At 53.1% G+C, this 15,400-nt stretch overlaps 1 pseudogene across 1 annotated transcript in view; it reads left to right on the forward strand.

Moving 5' to 3' along the window:
• The window catches only part of LOC144611864 (serine/threonine-protein kinase D2-like), a 57,428-nt pseudogene that overhangs the window by 26,649 nt on the left and 15,379 nt on the right, over positions 1-15,400 (forward strand). The window contains exons 2-9 of the transcript XR_013549589.1: positions 2,718-2,856; positions 4,486-4,618; positions 6,259-6,419; positions 7,642-7,849; positions 9,411-9,488; positions 11,349-11,514; positions 13,577-13,700; positions 14,953-15,030. The product of XR_013549589.1 is annotated as a serine/threonine-protein kinase D2-like (transcript). The remainder of the gene's footprint in view (positions 1-2,717; positions 2,857-4,485; positions 4,619-6,258; positions 6,420-7,641; positions 7,850-9,410; positions 9,489-11,348; positions 11,515-13,576; positions 13,701-14,952; positions 15,031-15,400) is intronic.

The raw sequence follows: 15,400 nt of genomic DNA on the forward strand, positions 1-15,400 counted from the left end.
ACCACTGTCTTTCGCATCTGGTTCCCTATGTGGCGAGAAACATCTGCACTTGACTTACGGGAGTGTAGAACGTACCCTAAGTCGATGCCGTTTCTTTCTTGCCGTTCAATATCAGAAGACATATCTGTGTAGGAGGGTCTCGACCCGAAACGTCACCCATTCCTTCTCTCCCGAGGTGCTGCCTGACCTGCTGAGTTACTCCAGCATTTTGCGAATAAATCGATCTGTGTAGGGCCTGCCTTTGTGTACAATATTATACACACTTCTAAAAACTCCACCTGTTTTTGCTTCGTCCATTTCTTGTGTCCAACAGTGTCTGGAAGATCACATTTTTCAATATCTTTTGAAATTGTCTTCACATGCAGCATCAGGCGAAACAGCTGCATCACTTACATTATCATTTTCAAGTAATTTTGCCTTCTTTTATAGACAATAGGTGCCATTCGGCCCTTCGAGCCAGCACCGCCATTCAATGTGATCATGGCTGATCATTCTCAATCAGTACCCCGTTCCTGCCTTCTCCCCATACCCCCTGACTCCGCTATCCTTAAGAGCTCTATCTAGCTCTCTCTTGAAAGCATTCAGAGAATTGGCCTCCACTGCCTTCTGAGGCAGAGAATTCCACAGATTCACAACTCTCTGACTGAAAAAGTTTTTCCTCATCTCTGTTCTAAATGGCCTACCCCTTATTCTTAAACTGTGGCCCCTTGTTCTGGACTTCCCCAACATTGGGAACATGTTTCCTGCCTCTAACGTGTCCAACCCCTTAATAATCTTGTACGTTTCGATAAGATCTCCTCTCGCCCTTCTAAATTCCAGTGTATACAAGCCTAGTCGCTCCAGTCTTTAAACATATGACAGTCCCGCCATTCCGGGAATTAACCTAGTAAACCTACGCTGCACGCCCTCTGCTTCCTATCACTGCAACCAGAGCTTAATACATGCCAGGAAATGCCCTCAATCTCTGTCGCAACATGTAAAAGACTTTCAGACCCTTATTTTCTGGCTGAGTGTTTTCATTATTATTTATTTCTTCATCGATCTGACGATGCTTGCTGTCTTTCAAAGTATCTCAGTATGCTCATTTTCACAGGGGTACACAAATCTGAAATTTATAGATATTTGATAGTGATATATAATAAAATATTTCCGCTTTCACTATTGTTTTGCTAAATAAAACCACCCACAATAAAATATTGATCACTCACGATTTAGGCTGGAAAAATCTATTGGTACTACTTATTTAATTTTCTCCCCAGCCATTCTAATTTAACTGAAACAACTGAGGCACAGCGGCAGAGAGGCAAATAAAATAACGTGGAATAATAAAATAATGTGACTTTACCTGAGCCCGTGCTCGCGGTCCGGTCACCCTGACAGTGAGTTTAAGAAATTCTCCCTTGAATTTTATTCAAAGGAATGTGGTGTCATTAATAGCTGCTATGAACCGGTCCTGCTGAGCCGGATGGCCACAACGCATAGATCAACTTGCACTTTACCCTGTCTAAAAACTGTTACATTTGTTTAGTTTCGTTGGGTTGTTGCTGTTAATTACTTAAATTATTGCATCGTATGGGAGGCACATTCCCAATCTGGTTGTACCCCTGGGTACAATGACAATAAAGATATATTGTATTGTATTGTACATGGTCAAAGCACAATTACATTTACTGAGGAATGTGGATCGATGTATTGATGACACATTGTATAACTACTACCTGTTAACTACTGGCTGTTAACAAGTGCTAACAGTGACAGTTAACAAATTGGTTTCGTCTGAGTTGAATAAAGCGATAAACGATTCGAATCTTTCTGCAGCTCATTAAACCCGAGCTGGGAATTGAAAACTAGGGGAATGCCATCCCCCTGTGTACCCCCCCATTTCCATCGCTGTGTGTAACAATGGGGTACAGTGCTGGGCTGTGTGTAACACTGGGGTGCAGTGCTGGGCTGTGTGTAACACTGGGGTACAGTGCTGGGCTGTGTGTAACACTGGGGTACAGTGCTGGGCTGTGTGTAACACTGGGGTACAGTGCCGGGCTGTGTGTAACACTGGGGTACAGTGCTGGGCTGTGCTGTGTAACACTGGGGTACAGTGCCGGGCTGGGCCGTGTGTTACACTGGGGTGCAGTGCGGGGCTGGGCCGTGCGTTACACTGGGGTACAGTGCGGGGCTGGGCCGTGCGTTACACTGGGGTACAGTGCGGGGCTGGGCCGTGCGTTACACTGGGGTGCAGTGCGGGGCTGGGCCGTGCGTTACACTGGGGTACAGTGCGGGGCTGGGCCGTGCGTTACACTGGGGTGCAGTGCGGGGCTGTGCCGTGTGTTACACTGGGGTACAGTGCCGGGCTGGGCCGTGTGTTACACTGGGGTACAGTGCGGGGCTGTGCCGTGTGTTACACTGGGGTGCAGTGCGGGGCTGTGCCGTGTGTTACACTGGGGTACAGTGCCGGGCTGTGCCGTGTGTTACACTGGGGTGCAGTGCGGGGCTGGGCCGTGCGTTACACTGGGGTACAGTGCCGGGCTGTGCCGTGTGTTACACTGGGGTGCAGTGCGGGGCTGGGCCGTGCGTTACACTGGGGTACAGTGCCGGGCTGGGCCGTGTGTTACACTGGGGTACAGTGCCGGGCTGTGCCGTGTGTTACACTGGGGTGCAGTGCGGGGCTGCTGTACTGGGACCAGCGCTCCCTGGGTTACCAACTCGTGTTCTCCCTGCAGTTCCCAGAATGTGGTTTCTATGGGATGTACGACAAGATCCTGCTGTTCAGGCACAACATCGACTGCAACAACATCCTGGAGCTGGTGCGGGCCCAGAGCGACATCCAGGAGGGAGACCTGGTCGAGGTGGTCCTGTCTGGTACGAGATGCTGCCTCTCGTCCGCATGTGTGTGTGTGTGTGTGTGCCCCAGCCCTGCCCCGCCCCGCCCCGCTCTGCCCCCGCCCCGCCCCGCCCCGCCCCACCCTGCCCTGACCCACCCTGCCCCACCCTGCCCTGCCCCGCCCCGCCCCGCCCCACCCTGCCCTGCCCCACCCTGCCCCGCCCTGCCCCGCCCCGCCCTGCCCCGCCCTGCCCCACCCTGCCCTGCCCCGCCCTGCCCTGCCCCGCCCTGCCCCGCCCCACCCCGCCCCCGCCCTGCCCCACCCTGCCCTACCCTGCCCCGCCCTGCCCCGCCCCGCCCTGCCCCACCCCGCCCCGCCCCTGCCCTCTTATCTAGCTCCAACACATCCCAACACTACCTATTTCTATCCCTCTCCGCGTCTCTGTCTGCTCCTCTCTCTCTCTGTCTACCCCCTCTCTCTCTCTGTCTACCCCCTCTCTCTCTCTCTGTCTACCCCCTCTCTCTCTCTGTCTACCCCCCTCTCTCTCTGTCTACCCCCCTCTCTCTCTGTCTACCCCCCTCTCTCTCTACCCCCCTCTCTCTCTACCCCCCCTCTCTCTCTACCCCCCTCTCTCTCTACCCCCCTCTCTCTCTACCCCCCCTCTCTCTCTACCCCCCCTCTCTCTCTACCCCCCTCTCTCTCTACCCCCCTCTCTCTCTACCCCCCTCTCTCTCTACCCCCCTCTCTCTCTACCCCCCTCTCTCTCTACCCCCCTCTCTCTCTACCCCCCTCTCTCTCTGTCTACCCCCCTCTCTCTCTGTCTACCCCCCCTCTCTCTCTGTCTACCCCTCTCCATGTCTCTGTCTACCTCTCTCTCTCTCTCTCTCTCTCTCTCTCTCTCTCTCTCTCTCTCTCTCCATGTCTCTGTCTACCTCTCTCTCTCTCTCTCTCTCTCTGTCTACCTCCTCTCTCTCTCTCTCTGTCTCTGTCTACCCCCCTCTCTGTCTCTGTCTACCCCTCTCTCTCTCTCTCTCTCTCTCTCTCTGTCTACCCCTCTCTCTCTGTCTCTGTCTACCCCTCCCCCTCCCCCCTCTGTATCTCTGTCCCCCTCCCCTGCTGTGTGTGTCCCCCTGTGCTGTGTATAGTTCTCCCTGGTGTGGTGGTGAGCAGTGAGTGGGCTGTTGAGTGTGGGGGGGGTTGACCTCTGCTGTACATTGGCTGCCTGTCGTGCCTGAAACCCCCCCACATTGGGGAAAGGCAGCACCTCCCATCTCCCTGTTTAGAGATATGGAAGGGTAGGGTGTGAAAACAGCAGATCAAAGCAGACGATGCTGAGGAAATGTCGGGCGGTGCAGCGGGTAGCGCTGCTGCCTCACAGCGCCAGAGACCCGGGATCCATCCCGACTACGGGCGCCGTCTGTACGGAGTTTGTACGTTCTCCCCGTGACCTTCGTGGGTTTTCCCCGATCTTTGGTTTCCTCCCACACTCCAAAGACGTACAGGGACTGTAGGTTAATTGGCTTGGTATAAATGTAAATTGTCCCTAGTGTGTGTGGGGATAGTGTTAATGTGCGGGGATCGCTGGTCAGCACGGACTCTGTGGGCTGAAGGGCCTGTTTCCGCGCTGTATCTCTAAACTAAACCTGTTTTATTTCTTTGCTCCCAGGCGCAGCGACATTTGAGGATTTCCAGATACGACCTCACGCTCTCAACGTCCACTCCTACCGCGCGCCGGCGTTCTGTGACCCACTGCGGGGAGATGTTGTTCGGCCTGGTGAGGCAGGGCCTCAAGTGTGATGGTAACGTAAACGTCTCGGAGTTACCCTGGCACGGATACAGAGTGCTGGAGTAACTCAGCGGGTCAGGCAGCATCTGTGTGAAACGTCACCTATCCATGTTCTCCCAGAGATGCTGCCTGACCCGCTGAGTTACTCCAGCACTCTGTGAAACGTCACCTATCCATGTTCTCCACAGATGCTGCCTGACCCGCTGAGTTACTCCAGCACTCTGTGAAACGTCACCTATCCATGTTCTCCACAGATGCTGCCTGACCCGCTGAGTTACTCCCAGCACTCTGTGAAACGTCACCTATCCATGTTCTCCAGACTGCTGGAGTAACTCAGCGGGTCAGGCAGCATCTCTGGAGAACATGAATACGCGACATTTCGGGGTCGGGACCCTGCGTTACACTGGGAGGGTGGCACAGCGGGTAGAGCTGCTGCCTCACAGTGCCAGAGACCCGTGTTCCATCCCGACTATGGGCGCGTCTGTACGGAGTTTGTACGTTCTCCCCGTGACCTGCGTGGGTTTTCTCCGAGATCTCTATGTTTTTTCCCGCACTCCAAAGACGTGCAGGTTTGTAAGCTAATTGGCTTGGTAAAAATTGGTAAATTGTCTCTAGTGGGTTGTAGGATAGTGTTAGTGTGCGAGGATCGCTGGTCGGCACGGACTCGGTGGGTCGAAGGGCCTGTTTCTGAGCTGTATCTCCAAACTAAACTAAACTATAAGTCAGATTTGTTGGCTGTGCTCAGGGAGCACCACCTGCTGGCTGAGTTTGAAAGAACAGAACAGAGCCACCTTTTTTTAATCACACAAATCGACAGTGTCTCAAACCAAAATATCGCCAGTCACGTTCTCCACAGATGCTGCCTGACCCCGCTGAGTTACTCCAGCACTCTGTGAAACGTCACCTATCCATGTTCTCCACAGATGCTGCCTGACCCGCTGAGTTACCCTTAAGAATAAGGGGTTGGCCATTTAGGACGGAGGAAAACCTTTTTCACCCAGAGAGTTGTGACCTGCTGAGTTACTCCAGCACTCTGTCTTTGTGTGTATTAACCAGCATCTGCAGTTCTTTGTTTCTGCACTTTTTTATCGATTTTTTCAGCCCAACTTGCCCACGCTGACCAAGTCCCATCTACCTGGTCCCACCTGCCTGCGTTTGGCCCCTACCCCTCTAACCTTGCTCCTGTCCAAGTGTCTTTTAAATGTTGTGATATTACCTGCCTCAACTACCTGCACGTCTTTGAAGTGTGGGAGGAGACTGAAGCACCCGGAGAAAACCCACGCAGGTCACTGGGAGAACGTACAAACTCCGTACCGACAGCGCCCGTAGTCAGGCTGGAACCCGGGTCTCCGGCGCTGTGAGGCAGCAGCTCTACCCGCTGCGTTGCCTCTTGCCCGATGGTCATATTTAATGCCAGTGCTCCAGATTTGGGGAGTTGGAGGCAAGGCCACGTTAATCGTAAGGGTATCAAGGGTTGTGGGGAGAAGGCAGGAGAATGGGGGTAGGAGGGAGAGATAGATCAGCCATGATTGAATGGCGGAGTAGACTTGATGGGCCAAATGGTCTAATTCTGCTCCTATTGCGTATGAACATGAACTTGTACCCCCCACTAACGCATTGTGTTTCTTGTCTTTGGTTTAATCTCCCCTACAGGTTGTGGGCTGAACTACCACAAGAGATGTGCCTTCAGCATTCCCAACAACTGCAGCTGTGCCCGGAAGAGAAGACTGTCCAACGCATCGCTCTCTGGATCCATCACCTCCCGATCATCGGTCTCTGACCACATGTTCATGCCATCAACTGAAGGCCATTCGGTAACGGCCGGCTTCTCATTGTCTCCAGGGTAGACACACAGTGCTGGAGTAACTCAGTGGGTCAGGCAGCATCTGTGGAGAACATGGATGGGCGACGCTTCACAGAGTGCTGGAGTAACTCAGTGGATCAGGCAGCATCTGTGGAGAACATGGATGGGTGACGCTTCACAGAGTGCTGGAGTAACTCAGTGGGTCAGGCAGCATCTGTGGAGAACATGGATTTTGGACGGGACTCTTCTTCTGACTGGTCTGTGCTCTTAATCTGAAGAAGGGTCTCGACCCGAAACATCACCCATTCCTTCTCTCCCAAGATGCTGCCTGACCTGCTGAGTTACTCCAGCATTTTGTGAATAAATACCTTCGATTTGTACCAGCATCTGCAGTTATTTTCTTATACTATGGATAGGTGACGTTTCACAGAGTGCTGGAGTAACTCAGCGGGTCAGGCAGCATCTGTGGAGAACATGGATAGGTGACGTTTCGGGTCGAGACCCTTCTTCAGATAAAGACCACAGACCAGTCAGAAGAAGAGTCCCGTCCAAAATCCATGTTCTCCACAGATGCTGCCCGTCCCGCTGAGTTACTCCAGCACTCTGTGTCTATCTTCAGTGTAAACCAGCATCTGCAGTTTCTTCCTGCACACCTCCTCCAGTTCCTGTCACAGACGGCTGTGGACATATTTAAGGCAGAGATTGATTGATTCTTGATTAGTGTGGGTGTCGGGTGTTATGGGGAGAATGGGGTTAGGAGGGAGAGATTGATCAGCCATGATTGAATGGGCCGAATGGCCTAATTGTCCTCCAATCACTTATGATGATCTACACACTGGTGGGGATATGAAAGTGGGTTCAACAACTCTGTTTCAATAAAGCTCTTGCCTCTTGTCTCCCTCCCCCCTCTCCTATCCCCCCCTCTCCTATCCCCCCCTCTCCTGTCTCCCCCCTCTCCTATCCCCCCCTCTCCTATCCCCCCCTCTCCTATCCCCCCCTCTCCTGTCTCCCCCCCTCTCCTGTCTCCCCCCCTCTCCTGTCTCCCCCCTCTCCTATCTCCCCCTCTCCTGTCTCCCCCCCCCTCCTGTCTCCCCCCCCTCCTGTCTCCCCCCCTCTCCTATCTCCCCCCCCTCCTATCTCCCCCCCCTCCTATCTCCCCCCCCCCCTCCTATCTTCCCCCCCCTCCTGTCTCCCCCCCCCTCCTATCTCCCCCCCCCCTCCCGTGGGTGCAGCGGAACCTTGCGGAGATGCTGTCGGTGAAGGAGAGGCGGGTGGTGCTGGGCACCCATGTGGGACGTCCCATCGAGCTGGACAAGATGTTCCTGAGTAAAGTGAAGGTGCCGCACACGTTTGCCGTTCACTCGTACACCCGGCCCACCGTGTGCCAGTGGTGCAAGAAGCTGCTCAAGGGGCTGTTCCGCCAAGGCATGCAGTGCAAGGGTGAGTGGCAGGGGGTGGGCGTAGGGCGAGCGGGCGGGCGGGTACTCCTCAAACCCACCCTCACCTGGTCTGTGGGCACCCAGGTACACCCCCAAAACCCACCCACACCCAGTCTGTGGGCAACACCCCACACCCACCCTCACCCGGTCTGTGGGCAAGCGGGTACACCTGAAACCCACCCTCCCTGTGGATGTGGGGAACACTGCAAAACCCATCCACACCCGGTCTGTGGGCAACACCCCACACCCACCCTCACCAGTCTGTGGGCGCACAGGTACACCCCCCAAAACCCACCTTCACTAGTCTGTGGGCAAGGGGGCAACACTGCACACCCATCCACACCCGGTCTGTGGAGCAAGGGGGTACACCCCCAAACCCACCCACACCCGGTCTGTGGGCAAGGGGGTACACCCCCAAACCCACCCACACCCGGTCTGTGGAGCAAGGGGGTACACCCCCAAACCCACCCTCACCAGTCTGTGGGCGCACCCCCAAAACCCCCCAAAATCAACCCCAAGATCCCGGTCTGTGGGTGAGCGGATACACCTCAGATCACCCCCTCTTGCCTTGTGGGGGCAGGTACACCCCCAGATCACCCCCACTGGGTTTTGTGGGCGCACGGCATCAGGGGAGAGGAGGAGGAGGTGGTGGGGTGGGGTAGTGTTGTTTTGTGGGGGGGGGGGGGGGAAGGAGGTTGTCAGACAGGAGGGGGATGGGTTGGGGGGGCAGTAAGGAGGGGGGTTGCCACACAAGGTGGTGCGAGGGTGTGTGGGGCAAGTTGGGGTGGTGTGGGAGGGGTTAATTAGGAGTTGTGGGACAATATCGGGCAGTGGGGGTGCGGGGAAAGTGGGTGACATTGGGGGTAAAGTGGGAGATGGTCCAACACTATAAGGGATGGGGGTGAGTAATGGGGAGAAGGGGGAGATTTATTTCCGGGTTTATTGTCACGAATACCAAACTCCAGTGAGCAGCTGTGTTTCCAGTGCTGTCGATTCCAATCAGTTAATGTTGTACATAAATGCAACCAGTTCAAACTCGTGTGTTGCCTTTCCGCTGACTGGTTAGCACGCGACAAAAAGCTTTTCACTGTACCTCGGTACACGTGACAATAAACTGAACACAAACACGTTCTCCCCGTGACCTGTGTGGGTTTTCTCCGAGATCTTCGGTTTCCTCCCACACTCCAAAGACGTACAGGTATGTAGGTTAATTGGCTGGGCAAATGTAAAAATTGTCCCTAGTGGGTGTAGGATAGTGTTAATGTACGGGGATCGCTGGGCGGCACGGACTTGGTGGGCCGAAAAGGCCTGTTTCAGGCTGTATATATATGATATGATATCATATCATCATCATATCATATATATACAGCTGGAAACAGGCCTTTTTCGATATGATATGATATGATATGATATCTGATATGATATGATTGTCCATTCCACCGCTGAAGTGTTGTGTTGCCCGACCCTTCTCGGGCGAGGCGGGGGTCAGGAGAGCTGTGTGTGTGTGTGTGTGCGCTTTTCACTCTTTGACCTTCGCTCGCTCTGTCGTTTGGTCTGACCAGATTGCAAGTTCAACTGTCACAAACGATGCGTGGAAAAGGTCCCCAACGACTGTCTGGGGGAATGCAGCAACAACGGAGGTAAGGCAACGCAACGCAGCGGGCAGTTCTGCTGTCGCCCATCTTTTCATGTGTGTGGAGTTTTACAGAGACAGGCCATTCGACCCCTCGAGCCAGCACTGCCATTCAATACGATCGTCAAGTCAAGTCAAGTCAATTTTATTTGTATAGCACATTTAAAAACAACCCACGTTGACCAAAGTGCTGTACATCTGATTAGGTTCCAATGGAAAAAAAAAATGAAACATACAGTAGCACACAAACAGTTCACAGCGCCTCCTCAATGAGCCTCAAACGCTAGGGAGTAGAAATAGGTTTTGAGCCTGGACTTAAAGGAGTCGATGGAGGGGGCAGTTCTGATGGGGAGAGGGATGCTGTTCCACAGTCTAGGAGCTGCAACCGCAAAAGCGCGGTCACCCCTGAGCTTAAGCCTAGACCGCGGGATAGTGAATAGCCCCAAGTCGGCCGACCTGAGGGACCTGGAGTTAGAGAGGGGGGTTAGAAGATTTTTGATGTAGGGGGGGAAGTGTCCATTTAGGGCTTTATACGTGAATAGCTTGAAGTTGATTCTGTACCGTACAGGGAGCCAGTGAAGAGAGGCCAGAATCGGGGTGATGTGGTCCCTTTTACGGGTACCCGTCAGGAGTCTTGCTGCGGCGTTTTGGACCAGTTGCAGGCGGGACAGGGAAGATTGGCTGATCCCAGTGTATAGGGAGCTGCAGTAGTCTAGGCGGGAGGAAATGAAAGCGTGAATGATTTTTTCTGTGTCGTCGAATTGGAGGAAAGGTTTGATTTTAGCTATGGTTCGAAGTTGGAAGAAGCTGGCTTTTACCACAGCGTTGACTTACTTATCAAATTTTAATGCAGAGTCAAATATCATGCCGAGGTTTTTGACATGCGGTTTGACTAGGCAGGATAGGCTTCCAAGACTGCCTGTTATCAATTTGATGGAGTCGGGGGTCATGGCTGATCATCCACAATCAGTACCCCGTTCCTGCTTTCTCCCCATATCCCTTGATTCCGTTAGCCCCAGGAGCTACATCTAACTCTCTCTCACTTGAAAACATCCAGTGAATTGGCCTCCACTGCCTTCTGTGGCAGAGATTTCCACAGATTCACAACTCTCTGGGTGGAAATGTTTTTCCTCATCTCAGTCCTAATATTCTTAAACTGTGTGGCCCCTGGTTCTGGACTTTCTCTTTAAAATTACGAGTCTATTTTGGGGCAGTCCTTTCGAAACGTGGAAGTTCACTTTGTTTGTGAATGAAGTGGCAAGGTGAATCTGACGTGGAGTCGGGGGGTACTGGAAGAAAGCAGGATTGAGAATGATCAGCCATGATCACATTGAATGGCGGTGCTGGCTCGAAGGGCTGAATGGCCTCCTCCTGCACCTATTGTCTATTGAAACTTTTCAGAACTTTGTACCTGGTTTCTATTAGAAGGGGGAGACACTTTGTGTCTGTCTTTGGTGTAAAGCAGCATCTGCAGTTCAGTTTTTTGGTCGACACAAAATGCTGGAGTAACTCAGCGGGTCAGGCAGCATCTCTGGAGAGAAGGAATGGGTGACGTTTCGGGTCGAGACCCTTCTTCAGACTGATGTTAGGGGAGGGGGCGGGCCAAAGATAGGATGTAATAGGAGATAGGAAGGCAGTGGGAGAACTGGGAAGAGGGAGGGGAAAGAGAGGGACAAAGGAGGGGGCGGTTTCTCGACCCGAAACGTCACCCATTCCTTCTCTCCAGAGATGCTGCCTGACCCGCTGAGTTACTCCGGCATTTTGTGTCTACCTTCGATTTATTCCAGCATCTGCAGTTTTTTCCCCCCCTACGCATCTGCAGTTCCTTCCTACACGCGAGTGATCGCGGCCGGCGTCTCTGTTTCAGATCTGCTGATCCCAGGCCTCGATACTGACATCAACATGGAGGACGTGAGTGACTACAGTGATGGAGACAAGACCTTGACTCCGGAAGATTCCGACGAGGCTTCCATGACCCGCAGCAACTCCGAGAACGGGTTTCCGGGAGAGGACGTTACCGCCAGAGTGCCCAGGTAACGGGATGATTGCTGAGCGGGGGGGGGGGGGGGGGGGAGGCAAAGAGCTGGGGGGGGGAGGGAAGGTAGGTTCACGTGATAGGAGCAGAACTTGCCCATCAAGTCCACTCCGCCATTCAATCATGGCTGATCTATCTCTCCCTCCTAACCCCATTCTCCTGCCTTCTCCCCATAACCCCCCGATACCCCAGAACCAGGGGCCACACAGTTTAAGAATAAGGGGTAGGCCATTTAGAATGGAGATGAGGAAAAACTTTTTCAGTCAGAGAGTTGTGAATCTGAGGAATTCTCTGCCTCAGAAGGCAGTGGAGGCCAAGTCTCTGAATGCATTCAAGAGAGAGCTGGATGGAGCTCTTAAGGATAGCGGAGTCAGGGGGTATGGGGAGAAGGCAGGAACGGGGTACTCATTGAGAATGATCAGCCATGATCACATTGAATGGCGGTGCTGGCTCGAAGGGCCGAATGGCCACCTCCTGCACCTATTGTCTATTGTCCCTAATCAAGAATCTATCTCTGCATTAAAAATATCCATTGACTTGTCCGCAACAAATCCCACAGATTCACCACCCTCTGACTAAAGAAATTCTTCCTCATCCCCTTCCTAAAAGAACGTCCTTTAATTCTGAGGCTGTGCCCTCTGGTCCTAGACTCTCCCACTAGTGGAAACATCCTCTCCACATCCACTCTATCCAGGCCGCTCACTATTCGGTAAGTTTCAATGAGGTCCCCCCTCATCCTTCTAAACCCCAGTGAGTACAGGCCCAGTGTCTGGGTGGGGGATGGAAGGGCCTGGGCTCCCATCGACTTCACTGGAGACCCTGGGACGATCTTTAATCGGACTTTACTGGACTTTCACCTTGCACTAAATGCTATTCCCTTTATCACGTATGTACACATCTGTATCATGGGTCTTTCCGCTGACTGGATAGACAATAGGTGCAGGAGGAGGCCATTCGGCCCTTCGAGCCAGCACCGCCATTCAATGCGATCATGGCTGATCATTTTCACTGTACCTCGGTACAAGTGGCAATAAACTTAAACATATGTTCTGAAGGAGCGTCTCGACCCGAAATGTCACCAATCCATTTAGACTTAGCTGGTCAGCATGGACTCGGTGGGCCGAAGGGCCTGTGTCTCTAAACTAAAGTCTGCAATGAAGGACGACGTGGAGAAGGACAATAATTGAGATCGAGTCGGTTACAACCACACTCCCAGTTTAGTTTTTGTTTGGCAGAAGTGCTACGGATCGAGTGTCAGGGAAGGTTGACTGGAATCGGTGATTTAATAGGAACCTGAGGTGTAAAGTTTTCACAGAGGATGATGGGTTTAGGGAACGAGCTGCCGGAGGAGGTAGTTGCGGCTGGGACTATCACAACGTTTAAGAAACAGTTAGACAGGTACATGGATAGGACAGGTTTGGAGGGATACGGACCAAGCACAGGCAGGTGGGACTAGTGTAGCTGGGACGTTGGCCGGTGTGGGCATGTTGGGACGAAGGGCCTGTTTCCGTGCTGTGACTATCTTTAGTTGGTTGGAAGAGCCTGTATTCATGTTGTATAATTCTATAAATCTCTGAGGTATTCCTATTTTTCCCCCAAAATAAAAACACAAAGGGGAAATTAGTGTTTCTATGTTGTATGCCTCGCTCAACTTCTCTCTCTCTCCCTCCCCCCCATTTGCCCCCCCCCCATTTGCCCCCCCCCCATTTGTTCTCCCCCCCATTTGTTCTCCCCCCCATTTGTTCTCCCCCCCATTTGTCCCCCCCCCATTTGTCCCCCCCCATTTGTTCTCCCCCCCCATTTGTTCTCCCCCCCCATTTGTCCTCCCCCCCATTTGTTCTCCCCCCCATTTGTTCTCCCCCCCCCCCATTTGTCCCCCCCCCCATTTGTTCTCCCCCCCCATTTGTCCCCCCCCCCATTTGTCCCCCCCCCATTTGTTCTCCCCCCCCATTTGTTCTCCCCCCCCATTTGTCCTCCCCCCCATTTGTTCTCCCCCCCATTTGTTCTCCCCCCCCCATTTGTCGTCCCCCCCCCATTTGTTCTCCCCCCCCCCCCCCCAGTGACCCGATGGCCTGCAACATCCCACTGATGCGTGTGGTACAGTCGGTGAAGCAGACCAAGCGGAAGTCCAGCCAGACGGTGAAGGAGGGCTGGCTGGTTCACTACAGTAACCGCGATGCTCTGGTAATGATATGAACCCGTTTTAGTCGGGCGTGGTGGCACCGCGGTGCCGTGACACGCCGGAGACCTGGGTTCAATCCTCACCCTGTACACAGTTTGTACGTTCTCCCCGTGACCGCGTGCGCTCTCTCCAGCTGCCCCGGTTTCCTCTCGCAATCCAAAGACAAGCGGGTTGGTCGGTTAGTTGACCTGTCAATTGTCCCTGGTACATCGGGATCTCTGGTCAGCAAATATCTGATGGGCCAAAGGCCCTGTTTCCACAATGTAACATAGAAACATAGAAAATAGGTGCAGGAGTAGGCCATTTGGCCCTTCGAGCCTGCACCGCCATTCAATATGATCATGGCTGATCATCCAACTCAGTATCCCGTACCTGCCTTCTCTCCATACCCCCTGATCCCTTTAGCCACAAGGGCCACATCTAACTCCCTCTTAAATATAGCCAATGAACTGGCCTCAACTACCTTCTGTGGCAGAGAATTCCACAGATTCACCACTCTCTGTGTGAAAAAAAACTTTCTCATCTCGGTCCTAAAAGACTTCCCCCTTATCCTTAAACTGTGACCCCTTGTTCTGGACTTCCCCAACATCGGGAACAATCTTCCCGCATCTAGCCTGTCCAACCCCTTAAGAATTTTGTAAGTTTCCATAAGATCCCCCCTCAATCTTCTAAATTCCAGCGAGTACAAGCCGAGTCTATCCAGTCTTTCTTCATATGAAAGTCCTGCCGTCCCAGGAATCAATCTGGTGAACCTTCTCTGTACTCCCTCTATGGCAAGAATATCTTTCCTCAGATTAGGAGACCAAAACTGTACGCAATACTCCAGGTGCGGTCTCACCAATGCCCTGTACAACTGCAGCAGAACCTCCCTGCTCCTATATTCAAATCCCCTCGCTATGAATGCTAACATACCATTCTTCACTGTAGCTCTAATCTAAGAGGTGGTGCAGCGGGTAGACTTGCTGCCTCACAGCGCCAGAGACCCACGTTCCATCCCGACTACGGGCTCCGTCTGTACGGAGTTTGTACGTTCTCCCCGTGACCTGCGTGGGTTTTCTCCGAGATCTTCGGTTTCCTCCCACACTCCAAAGACCTGTGGGTTTCTAGGCTAATTGGCTTGGTGTGTGTGTGTAAATTGTCCCCAGTGTGTGTTGGTGTGCGGGGATCGCTGGTCGGCACGGGCCTGATGGGCCAAAGCGCCTGTTTCCACGACGTTTCTCCAATCTAAGCTAATCTAAACCTCTCGTGTTTCAGAGGAAAAGACATTACTGGAGGCTGGATTGCAAGTGCATCACCCTCTTTCACAACGACACGGGCAACAAGTACTACAAGGTGAGGTGGCATTGGATGGATGTGACCATACTGAAATGGGCAGCAGGCTTCTTATTTATATTCTTACTGTTATTTACCACTCACTTAAACCATGGCTGCTCTGTATTTTAATTCCATTTCCAATCCTCCCTTCCATTGACTCCATCTACACCTCACGCTGCCTCGGCAAGGCCAGCAGCCCAGACCATCACAAACCATCCTCCCTTCCATTGACTCCATCTACACCTCACGCTGCCTCGGCAAGGCCAGCAGCCCAGACCATCACAAACCATCCTCCCTTCCATTGACTCCATCTACACCTCACGCTGCCTCGGCAAGGCCAGCAGCATCATCAAGGACCAGTCTCACCCCCGGCCACCCCCTCTTCTCC

Source organism: Rhinoraja longicauda, chromosome 41 (genome assembly GCF_053455715.1).
Source record: "Rhinoraja longicauda isolate Sanriku21f chromosome 41, sRhiLon1.1, whole genome shotgun sequence".
Classification (NCBI taxonomy): domain Eukaryota; kingdom Metazoa; phylum Chordata; class Chondrichthyes; order Rajiformes; family Arhynchobatidae; genus Rhinoraja; species Rhinoraja longicauda.